Source organism: Haemaphysalis longicornis, unplaced genomic scaffold, assembly GCF_048455015.1.
Source record: "Haemaphysalis longicornis isolate Haplotype H1 unplaced genomic scaffold, Haemaphysalis longicornis Haplotype H1 scaffold_1, whole genome shotgun sequence".
In the NCBI taxonomy this organism is placed as follows: Eukaryota; Metazoa; Arthropoda; class Arachnida; order Ixodida; family Ixodidae; genus Haemaphysalis; species Haemaphysalis longicornis.
In genome coordinates, this window is record NW_027526203.1 from 283,897,939 (window position 1) to 283,908,946 (window position 11,008).

General features: G+C 50.9%; 1 protein-coding gene across 2 annotated transcripts in view; it reads left to right on the top strand.

The window, feature by feature from the left end:
* LOC144146986 (sal-like protein 3) overlaps nucleotides 1-11,008 on the top strand; it is a 181,887-nt gene that overhangs the window by 82,264 nt on the left and 88,615 nt on the right. The gene's annotated exons all lie outside the window — the stretch shown is intronic.

Consider the following 11,008-nt stretch of genomic DNA (forward strand, 5'->3'; position numbering starts at 1 on the left):
CGGCATGCACCCCAATGCAGCCGTACGGCTACAAAGGAAAGATGTACAGCTTTCTCAGCAACTTCGCAGTTGAAGAAAAATTCGTCCTTGTCCAGGATTCCAACCCGGAACCACCGCCTATCTAGGGCAGTCAGTCTACCAACTGATCTGTTCCACTGAGCTGTTCCCCTGTTCCTGTACCAGCCAGGGGAAGTTCCTCTGGAAGCTCCGGCACTAGTAACTGCCCCCACTCTGACAATACGACCGATAATGTCACTAACAACCCCGGTTAGCTCAGTAGGTAGACCGACTGCCCTAGATAGGCAGTGGTTCCGGGCTGGAATCCTGGACCAGGACGAATTTTAGATGCGGAGCATCTCATGCTCGGGGCTGTACGTGTCCCTCCCTCCCTTGTCGTCCGCCGTCCGCACTCTACTCCGCATGCGCGTCTCTCCAGCCCCGTCAGCGTTTGGGCTGACGTCAGTGCAGTCCACTATAAAAAGGAATAGGCGGCGCCCGGTTTCGATCCCACGACTCTCTGGCCGCAGCGGGAGGTACGTGGCGCTCTTCCCACTGCGCTACAAACCGAGACGGGAGCATGCGCTACGAACGCGCCTTATGTCCTTCACTCATTCAAACTACGTCAAGAAGCTACTGATACAACGAAGACACGCGAAGCTGAACGTCAACGGAAACGACGAACTGAAAACTAATGGGAACTTCAGTCGACCCCATGGCTGCTTCGCATACTACTCAGGGTTCCCCTACGGGAAGATGGTGTAATTCTTTCTTCAACTGCGAAGTTGCTGAGAAAGCTGTACAGCTTCCCTTTGTAACCGTACAGCTGCATTGAGGTGGATATCAAATTTTTCTTCGCAGAAACTTGCTCCACCTTCGAGATTTCCCCTAAATCTGGTAGAAAATATTAAGTGTAGACATGTTATTTTATTTCTAGTTTCTTTTTTTTCACAAGGTCATTTTCGCTGTTTCTGCGAGGGACACCGCGTTTTCTTCTTCGTCCTGAATCATCAAAAATAGATACGAGAGCTGGAAAATATTCAAATCGCGTCCACTCGTTTGTTGAAACCTCGGTAAGTTCTCACACGCTGGTGAAGTGCAGAACACGTTAGCCGGAAAGTGACTGCACATAGAAGAAAACGCGCCCCACGCTTTCTTAAAGTCCACAGGTTGTTTAGCGGCACACATATATTAGATGGCACAGTACGTGCAGCCAGGTATTAACCAACCTTCGTTACTGCCCAGATGCCCACGGAGGAAGGGACTGCGGGTGCGTATTTCGTCCATTGCCCTTGGGCGGGGATTTCGAGCTTATGCTAGGCGTGGACATGACCGCAATTAACAGGCGTTTAATAGCGGTCTATGGTGGAGTGTAGCAGCGATAATTGTTCTACATTAATGCCTTCCCGCAATAAGTTCCCTATCTCAATTAGGCGTTGTTTTATTTTTATGTGATCCGCCGCAACGCCGCCGCAACCGTGTCGTTAGGGCTGCTTTCTTCGTACACAGCCTTCGCAGAGACGTTTTATTGTTTCGTGCCAGTGGGGACTGCTATTTCTGGCCCTGCTCCTCGCTTTTGTGCGTTTGTGCTTTGCTCTGTATCGCGCCAATACCTGCTGGCTGCCGCGCGAAGGCACGAGGCGTGCATCATAAGGCACGGCTCCTCCGAACGTGACGTCGTTGCCGCGCGTGTCGCGGTCTCGTCGTGTCCCCTCAAATGCGTCCACTCGGGGGGAATATCGCCGCGACCCGCCCTCCGGTTCGGCGGACCCGCTGTAACGGAGGCCACAATGGCGGCGCAGCGGATCCTTAACGGCGTCGCTCAATAGACACCGAGTCACGATTTCTCAACGACCCCCGTCGTCCTTTGTCTTTCGTCCCTTTCAAGCAGGACCCCAGGCGTGGTCTTTATTACTCGCTTGTTTCGCTACATTTTCGAGAACGTGGTGGCAGGTGGCGCAACTGCACATATATGCTTCCCGACTCGTTGAGCAAAGTATCCGGACCGAGGTCTCTTTAGCGATGAGCCCCGTCGGGGTAGCGTGGTCGCGGGACGCGCTATGTGCTCTACCGGGTTGATGATGGCTGTGCTTAAGCGAGCTGTGGGTGTGTCGCCCCCTCGAAGACGACCGGCACAATCGGTCGCGCAGCGTTCGTGTCTCGCCCGCGCTCATCGAGGCCGCTCTCCTCTCCGGTCCCACGTCTCATTGTGCGCGGGTTTCCTGCTCCGCGGAGATTACGGTGCGTTCGGCATCCGGGTTATTTTTCTTCCTCCTCGGGACACTTCACCTCTGACCAACGCACCGTGTGCCATCAAAGGCGAATTTACGGTAACGGAGAGAACGCGGCTTCACCGCTGCGCAAGAGTAATCAATAATGACTACACGTTAGGCGCTGTCGCGGCTGCTTGCGTGGTCGAGGTGACGAGACTCGTAACGAGTATGTGCTTTTAAAGACTATTTCTCATCTTCTCGGCGGAAAAAAAGCTCGTGGGTACTCTACGGCAAGCGAACAAATTCGTGCGAACAACCTGATCAAGGGAGGAAGGGAGGGAGCAGCAATTCATCCCGTATACAGTGAGGGGAGAGTGACGGAATAACTCTGGAATGTGACGCATGGTATATGTTACGGAACTGCGGCACTAGTGCGCGCCTCGAGTGGCCGGGCACGAATTTGGCTGCACAGCCACGGTAGCATCTGCGGACTTTGCGGTCAAGATTGTTGCCCTTACTAGCGTGCGTGCGGCCGAGCGTGGTGTGCACGGCCGTGGGAAACTTTCCGAAATGCACTCGGACAAGCCGCAGGTGGTTCGCATTTCAAAATCAATGACACGAGTCGCGCTTGCTCGGTGCGAACCTGTATGTGCGTATATGTATACGCATAACACCCCGGCCGTCTCTTGTGCGGGATATATTGCATTGAGTCGGCGATTCCTTTATAGCTGCAACAAGCCTGGGCCGAGTCGACAGCGAAGTGAAAACGCACAGTCGACTCTGTTTGCGTGCCAGTACATTTCCGCCAATGACCACGGCAGGCAGAGACAAAGAACCTTGCCCAGCGCGATTACGCGTCTGCACTTGTTGCTCTGTTCCTGAAATCCGCTTCTGCGTTAGTTTATTACCTCGCATGGTCCCCGTGCGCGCCGGAGCGAGCAGCTAATAAATACAGAGTCGCGTTCGTCCTTGAGGAAAGACGGCCTTTATTTCATATTTGAAAACTGGCCTCTCTCCAGCCGTAAAAGCACGTTTCCGGGCGCACCGGGCTCTCGTTACGCCCGGAGAACAGGATTTGATATCCGCAGCGGTTGCATGCATGCACATGCTTCGGAGCTGGCCGGTGGTAAAGGGCGAGGCGTTTAAGAGATTACAGGCTGCGCTAATGGCCAGCGCTGTTTCTGGGGCCTTAGACAAGAAATACGGCCGGTGTTGAACGGACTGCGCGCCTGCGTTCATCGTGGTCGCTCCGCTCTCGCCCGCGTAGGACACGCGGCGACTGCAGATTGGAACGCGGCCGCAGTTATTCGCCAATTTCCCAGGATTTAGAACATGCCGCGGAATTTGAACGAGCAGTTGCGGCAGCGGGCAAAGATGAGGTACCTGCAGCTTATCTTTCATAGCCATTCATTTTTTTCTGACGTAACGAATAGCATTTCCCTTTACTTTGCAATAGTCTGTTTTGCGCAAGCAAGGTAAAGTCCTTGCAGAAGTTTTATGTTCTATTTCTTTTGTTGTCTGTTCCTGCGTATTTCCTTAAAGTTTTCGGTCATCGTACACCGCTAAACTTATGGACTTCTGCGGGTGGCGTAAAGTAAGAGAAAATCGCTGCGGAAGGCGGGAATATGGGTGTAATCTGAAGGAGGAAAAAAAAAAAAAAGCAGCTAACAAACTATGGGTCTGTCATGCTTATTTTGTTTCCTTAGAACCGCAAAGTTTTGCCAGTGAGTAGATCGCGGCGCCTATTTTTTTTTTTTTTCCTGGCTTCACTTCGCCCATTCGTTTTAGCGTTGTATTCAGACGCCGTCATGGGCTGCATTCTTATTTACACGACGTCGAAACACGGCTGGAATAATCGAGAGCCCATTCTGTATCAGTGTAAGTTCCTGAGAAAAAGCTGTCTGTCGCTACATCTGGGCAATCAAGCTTAAAATTATTAGAACGATTTTCTGGAGAGCTGTTCAAAAATCGACAATCGTTGGTTTTGCTCTTGTCGTTTCTGCACTTTTACTATATGCGCACTACAATATATTGATGCGCAGCATTCTTGACGACTTTATCATGATCCCACGGTGTTTCTAATCGTTTTCGCGAAGCAGCCAAGGGAGGAGCGCCTACAGGCTCGCAATTCGAGAGCGCGGGGTGAGGAGGGGAGGGTATGCGTAGGAGGGGAGACGAACGATTTGGTCTTACAAAGCGAGTAAGGTGGAGGTAGTGCAGAGGTGATAGAATAAAGTGGATGAAGGGCTAAAATGATGAACTCATCGAGTTCTCTTTATGACCCCTTTAATCGTTGTAAAGAGAACTCAGTTCATCAATAGAAATCTGTAGCAAAGGTCTCTCTGCGGGCTTGATTCCTGCAAAATAAACTGCTCAACCAGACCAAGTTCCAGGGGCACAAAGGTTAGCATGACGAGGCTGCCCGACGTTGTTACTCTGCCAATACGCATGAAGCCCCCAAACATTGCAAGAACGGAAGGCCGCTCTAGAGTTGGGTCGAAGGATTGGCGAGCATGGGCGATCGGTCCGAGCGGAACGCCACTTGGAGAGGCGCTTCACCAACGAAGAGTTCCGGACCTCAACTGCGTGCGCTCTGGTCCCCCACGACGTCTACCTGATCCATGATCCCTAGTTTCATTTAAGAACCGAACCAAGAATGTTTTGCTTCGCATCGCGCTGAGCTCAACTATGCATATGTGGATGCCTTAATTTCCTTCAAATAATGGCCTGCCAGGTAGCGCAAGCGAGGGACTGACTCAATAATTTTCTGTAGAGAATATCTTGCTCTGATTCATGGAAATGCATTTATTTTATGCGTTAAAGTTAAGAGCGCGATACGGCCAAGTGATAAAAACATGCCGTTTTATACAAGAAGATCATCTTGCCCTTAGATATACAGCGCGTCGGCCATTGAAGGAGTTTTCAGTACGGCTGACTAGGAAATCAGCAGAGAAAGGCTTACTCTTGAAAAGAGTGCTCGAAAGTCTGGAAAGAGAGAGAGAGAGAGAGAGAGAGAGAGAGAGAGAGAGAGAGAGAGAGAGAGAGAGAGAGAGAGAGAGAGAGAGAGAGAGAGAGAGAGAGAGAGAGAGAGTAAACGAAACAAGCTTAGTGGCAAATGGTAGGGTAGGTGGGGGCTTAGTCAGCCTATTGCCCAGCCTAGACCTTAACTTGCGCCCTCAGGATCCAATACTTATGACCCTTTGCTTTACAGCGCGATACACTACGCAGGAAGTGCCTGAAATTTGGGGCCTCGCGCCTTCACAATGCCTGACTTTGCAACGAGGCATAATGTGAAGTCAGAATGACACCATAATGCTGCAACGTTTAATCGCTAATTTTACATTGTTTCACGCCCAGCTAAATGATTTGAGATATCTAAATCAACTTTTCATTTCACCTGGCGCTGCTATCGTTGTATACGCTTTTCGAGAGGTGTTTCTTGTCTGTTCCTTTTGCTATTAACCGTCTCCTCTGCTTCCACTTGGAATATCTCCGTGATTCTCAAACAAAAAAAAATAATAATTGCATCAAAACAGATTCCTGCGTCAGCCCCCCCCCCCCACCCATCTCGTTCCCACGCATCGTGGATTTTTTTGTTGTCGCCTCTCGTTTTCTCGTTTTTATACTGCATTCACGACATAAGCCTTGCTTGTTCTTTCCTCATGCAGTATCACTAGTCGCAAGCTACCTCGTTGTACGTCCCTTGCAATAATGCCTTCACTGCTACTTCTTGCACCGGTCGCCTACACCAACTATGTGTGCGCACGAATATATATATATATATATATATATATATATATATATATATATATATATATATATATATATATATATATATATATATATATATATATATATATATATATATATATATATATATATATATATATATATATCGGAAATATAAAATCTCGGAAAGCACAGGGGAGGTTGTGGTAGGTCATTGAAACAGATAAAGAATTTGGAAAGAAAGAAAGAAAGCGGAGAAAAAATTCCCGCCAGGTGGGATCCGAACCCACCTCAAGCAACTTCAGTATATAACGTTCTTTAGGGGGGAAAAATAACGAGGCAAAAAAGAAAAAAAAGGAAGCCACAAGGAAATAAAGAGAAATGTCCGCAACAGAAAGTGAATGAACGAGCACTTGGCTTTTCAGCGCGTCTGTTAACCGACGTCATTCCGCGACCACCTTGCGCGGACAGGTGCTGCTCACGTCTTGGCCGCGGTGCTAAACGCGCCCTGCTAATTGTAGCGCGCCCCTTACCGCGTCCGCTTTTCGTGCTCCAGATGGAATCGCCTCGTGCGTGCGCTGGGATCGGGCGCCCACCAACACAGTGGGAGATCCCTTGGAAAAACGCGCCTCTAATAACAATGTAATCACGCGCCCGGGAGAGCCGACCGTCCGGGGTGCCGCGTGCGAGACGGTCTCTTCGAGCGCGGATAAGGAACGCGCTCTACCGTGTCTCGAAAGCTCGGACGACTGGGTACACGGGCGGCGGGCTTGACCGAACGAATACATTGGCGTCCGTGTCGACTCGTGTCGCCGAAATTGTTGTTCCCATTCCTTTTCTTCTTCTTGTTTTTGTTCGATAAGCGCCGCTGTTGGCGGTTCCAAACCGGATTGTCGCGGCTTCTGTCGATTTTCAGTGGTGCGCGTTTTATCTTTCACCTTCGTTTCTGCCCGTCGACCAACATTCAGCCGGGCATCGATTGCGCTTGTGTCTTTTGGTTGCTTAAGCAATATACCGGTCGCCTTTGGTTTTTGCTTGGTGAGTTTGGCGTCTCATTGAATTTGCTGTTTAGCTACCGTCAGCGCGGGCTTGCATCCTGCTTGCTCAGGCCCGGCAATACGCGCAGGAAATGGTCTTGCGACGTGGAGCCGGTGCCGAATGGCGCGCCTAGGTTTCCGCCCGAGACGCAAGTTCGCGAGGGTGTATACGCGTTGCCGTGTTGCGCTACCACCGGAGGGGAAGCGTAGGTGCGCGAGAGAAAATGCAGACAGTCTGGTATTCTCCACCGACTGACTGCCTGCTGCTTTGCCGTTCGTGCATACCTTCAGTAGGCTGGGTGGTTCGTGCTTCTGCGTTGACTGTATTACTATACAAATGACTTGCAGTCACTGTACGAAGTCTGTACAGCTGCGGAGGCAACTGTCAGAAACGCTGGTAGCACGGAGAGCTCCTTCGTTATAATTTGTGTTAAAGGGGAACAGTTTGGCTATCACAAATAACTGATAGACATAATAAACAACAAAAAAACTATTGATCTTTTATTCATTCGGGTAGTCTTTATTAAGAGATTGGAAAATGACGCGGGAGTAATTCAGGTATATGCGGCCTCTAATTTTGTGCTGTACACACAATAAAACAGTGTGTCTAAGGGTAATAGTATAACATTTTAGTGCGTCTGTTAAAAAAAAAAGAAAATATCTGCAGTTGGTCAATGCGACTTTTACAACATCCCGTAATACGAAGAATAGTGTGAAATGGCACTCTTTTTGCGTAGTTTGTTTGGTTATCGATTACAAACAGGTTGTGTTTAACTTCCGACGCCTGACATGGGCGTCGAACTCACTGTGAACGAACAGCTTGGCGTAGTTCTTACCATTCAGTTGCGATGTACCATTCATTCGATGGGTGTGTGGGGGTAAAACCGCGACTTCGCCCCATCAGTATTAATGCGAAAGTGCAACGGCTTATAAACGAAAAAGAAAAGAAAAAAAAAAAAAAAACTCCCACCTCCACTCGCGGGAACCCCTGTGTAGATACGACGCATAGGGGGTTCACGTTGCAGCGTTGGACAGCGGAGGAACGGCGCTGGAACGATGGAGCGGAGCGGCGCAGGCACCGCGTTTTATACCGCGCATAACGGTGAGGGGACGCGCCGGCGCCAGTGCGTCTGCCGCGGCCATGACGCAACACAACCCACTTTAATCCAATCCAATCCAATCCAAGCCAAGCCAAGCCAAGCCAAGCCAAGCAAATCGAATCCAATCCAATGCCCCTCGCGAGAGAGTGTTCGCTATCGGAGAGGAGAGGGGGTGAGCGGCGGAGAGCGAAGCTGGCGCGGCGAGGAGAATGGGGGAGGGGTGGACGCCGACCAACGACGACGACGCCGACGCCGGATGCAGGGACAAGGCGGGTGAATGAGATGCCTTCGCATCTAAAAAGCCTTAACGGAATCAACAACGCTTTAGAGTCCCCGCTGTCCCTTGAAGGTGTTTCGTCTAACCGCATTTCCTCTTTCGCTCGCAACGATTTTCATAGGTATTTAGGAGACGCCGCGGCCTTATAGTTCGCCCGTAGAATGTGAATTTGTCAATCCAGGCTCAGTGTAACGAATGAGGCAAATAAATGCCAATATAGAAGCGAGTTCCTTTCAAGGGCCCGACTATAGGTGTGAAGTAGAAATGACCGCCGTAGTCTAGGTGAAATAGATGCTAATATAGTATCTTGAGAACAATAAATGCCCCCAAATTTTGACAGCTACTTAAATATGCTGTTTGAGGGCCTCTGCACCTCTTATCCGTTTTCGCCATCGTTCACCCGCTGCTGTTCTGGTCTTTTGTCGGATTGGCTCGCTGACGGCACCGATACTAATTTCTCTGTCTCGATGGCGTACGAAGCGTTCGAGGCGCCGCGGGCCGCATAGTATGCGCTGAACGGCCGCCCCGTATGCGCAGCCGGAGCAGCCCATTGCAAAACCGCGGGGTCGACTGGAAAGAAACACAGTAAAACGGAGACTCACGTGTCGTGGTGCGGATATTGATAAAGGTGACGAAATATCTAGATCGGGGCTTTTTATTTCTTGCTCCTTCCTTTAATTTCCTCCGCTATCATCCCTCTCGGACGAACGCGCACGTATGTGTTTTGTATCCAGCCCTCGGATTTTATGGCTTTCCAGTTTTTCTGTGCCCTGCAAGCAGGCTGCTTTGCCTACGCGTCTTGCGCGCCCCATGGGAACCTGGGCATGGCTAAAAAGACCGGCCGTTAATTCCAATGGGAAGGGGGAGATAAGGGGCAGCGGTGACTAAAATGTGCACGTCCCACGCCGCTCAACCAGGAAAGGCACGTCGGTCCGTCTCGCAGGAGACGCGGCTGCGTTCCTCGGCTCTCCCTCCTCGCCACCTCTCGCGGAGCTGGCAAATTGCCTCGCTGGCCGCCGCCCCGCGCCACTTCCGAAAGCTCGCTCCGCCGTCTGCTAATCCCAGTTTTTTGGCGGCCGAGGTAAACAATAGCGAGATGCATTGCGCAACCTGTCGTCTCGTTTTCTGGGACGAGAATGATACGGCGACAGCGTCGCGCTTTTCTCTGCATCTGACTTTCATCCCTCCGTTTTTAGGGCAGATTGCAAACCTGGCCGAAAAAACAAAAAGCGTCCACCACCTTTCTTTCTTTTTATTTTTTTTTCTCTCCAATAAACGTTATTCAACAGCAACAACTGATACTCAGCCGCAACATGCGCGGTGGGGTGCGTCGTGTTTCGTTACAAGCGCGCATGGCAGAGCGCGCTCTTCTCAGGTCTGAGCGGGGCCGGCCCGTTAGGAGGGGGCAGATGAAGATGGCGCGTTATGAAAGCCCGAGAAAATGAGGAGAGGGACGGCCCGGGCAGGCATGCAGCCGCGTATGAATACACATGCGACGCAGCCCTGCGATGCCCTTTTCATCTCGCAAGTAGCTTGCGTAGGCCTGCATTTTATGAAGGTTGCGATTATTTACGACGTTTGGTCGACCGCGCGGTATCGGCGGACGCCGGGCAGCCGCAGCAGCAGCAGCAGCGGCAGCGCGACGCGTCGCCGCGAGGGCTTCGGTGATCCCGAAGGCACGTCACGGACCGACCGCCAGATAACAGCGGCCGGGAAATGGCGGCGCTGCCCGTGGTCGCAACAGGCCTGTGTACGGCACTTTGCTGCTGCTGCTGCTGCGGTCGAACCGTGGCTTATAAGTTATTCATAACCGCGTGCTGCAGCATCGCCGCCATCTGCGAAATGCACTGCGTCCGCGAGGCACTTACCAGCAGGAAATTTTTCCGGCCTCGTGAGATGTGGCAGGCATCTCGGCTCAGTCGCACACCGTGGCGAATCGACGTGCCTAACAAGCATCCGGATGCGAAGACCAAGAATGAATTCGGCCTGATATTTCGTTTCCCGCGCGCTGTAGGTGTTGGCGACGGTAAACGAACGGGCACTTGACGTACTACATGCGCCGTTTTAATGCATCCATGCCGCTACCGTTTTCATAACGCAAATTGCTACACGCGAGGAAAATGTAGCGCACCCGAGGTGGAGTGGGCTGTGGCGACATTTTTACTTACGTTTTGTTTTACGAAACCCGGCACACGCATGACGAAGCCTGGCCCTGGGTGCGGTCACAAGCCGCTCAAGTGGACGCCTGCTCTAATTTGCCGTGCGTTTGACCCCGCACTCACGGTATTAGGCTCTCATTTAGTCTGCTGTCGCGGTGGTTATTTGTCTTGCTTCTTTTCGCGCGATCATTTCGTAATGCGAGAGACGATGTGGTCTTTTAATATCTTGAAAGGATACGTGTGCACGCAGAAATATGACTACCCCGGAGTATATTGCCCGTTCTTTTCCCGTCAAACCAAATATCCAAAACTCAAAAAGAACAAACTCGTAATTGACCAACACCTTTTCCGTAAGAGGCACTGCGGCCTGCTAGTGCGTTTCGTGTTGGCTGGAAGTGGTAACAACGTTTATCCGCCGGCTAAATGAACGCGACGTTGTAAATATCTGTAATTTCTTTCTTCAGTCTGCTATCTTTAGATTAGATTTTATCGATTG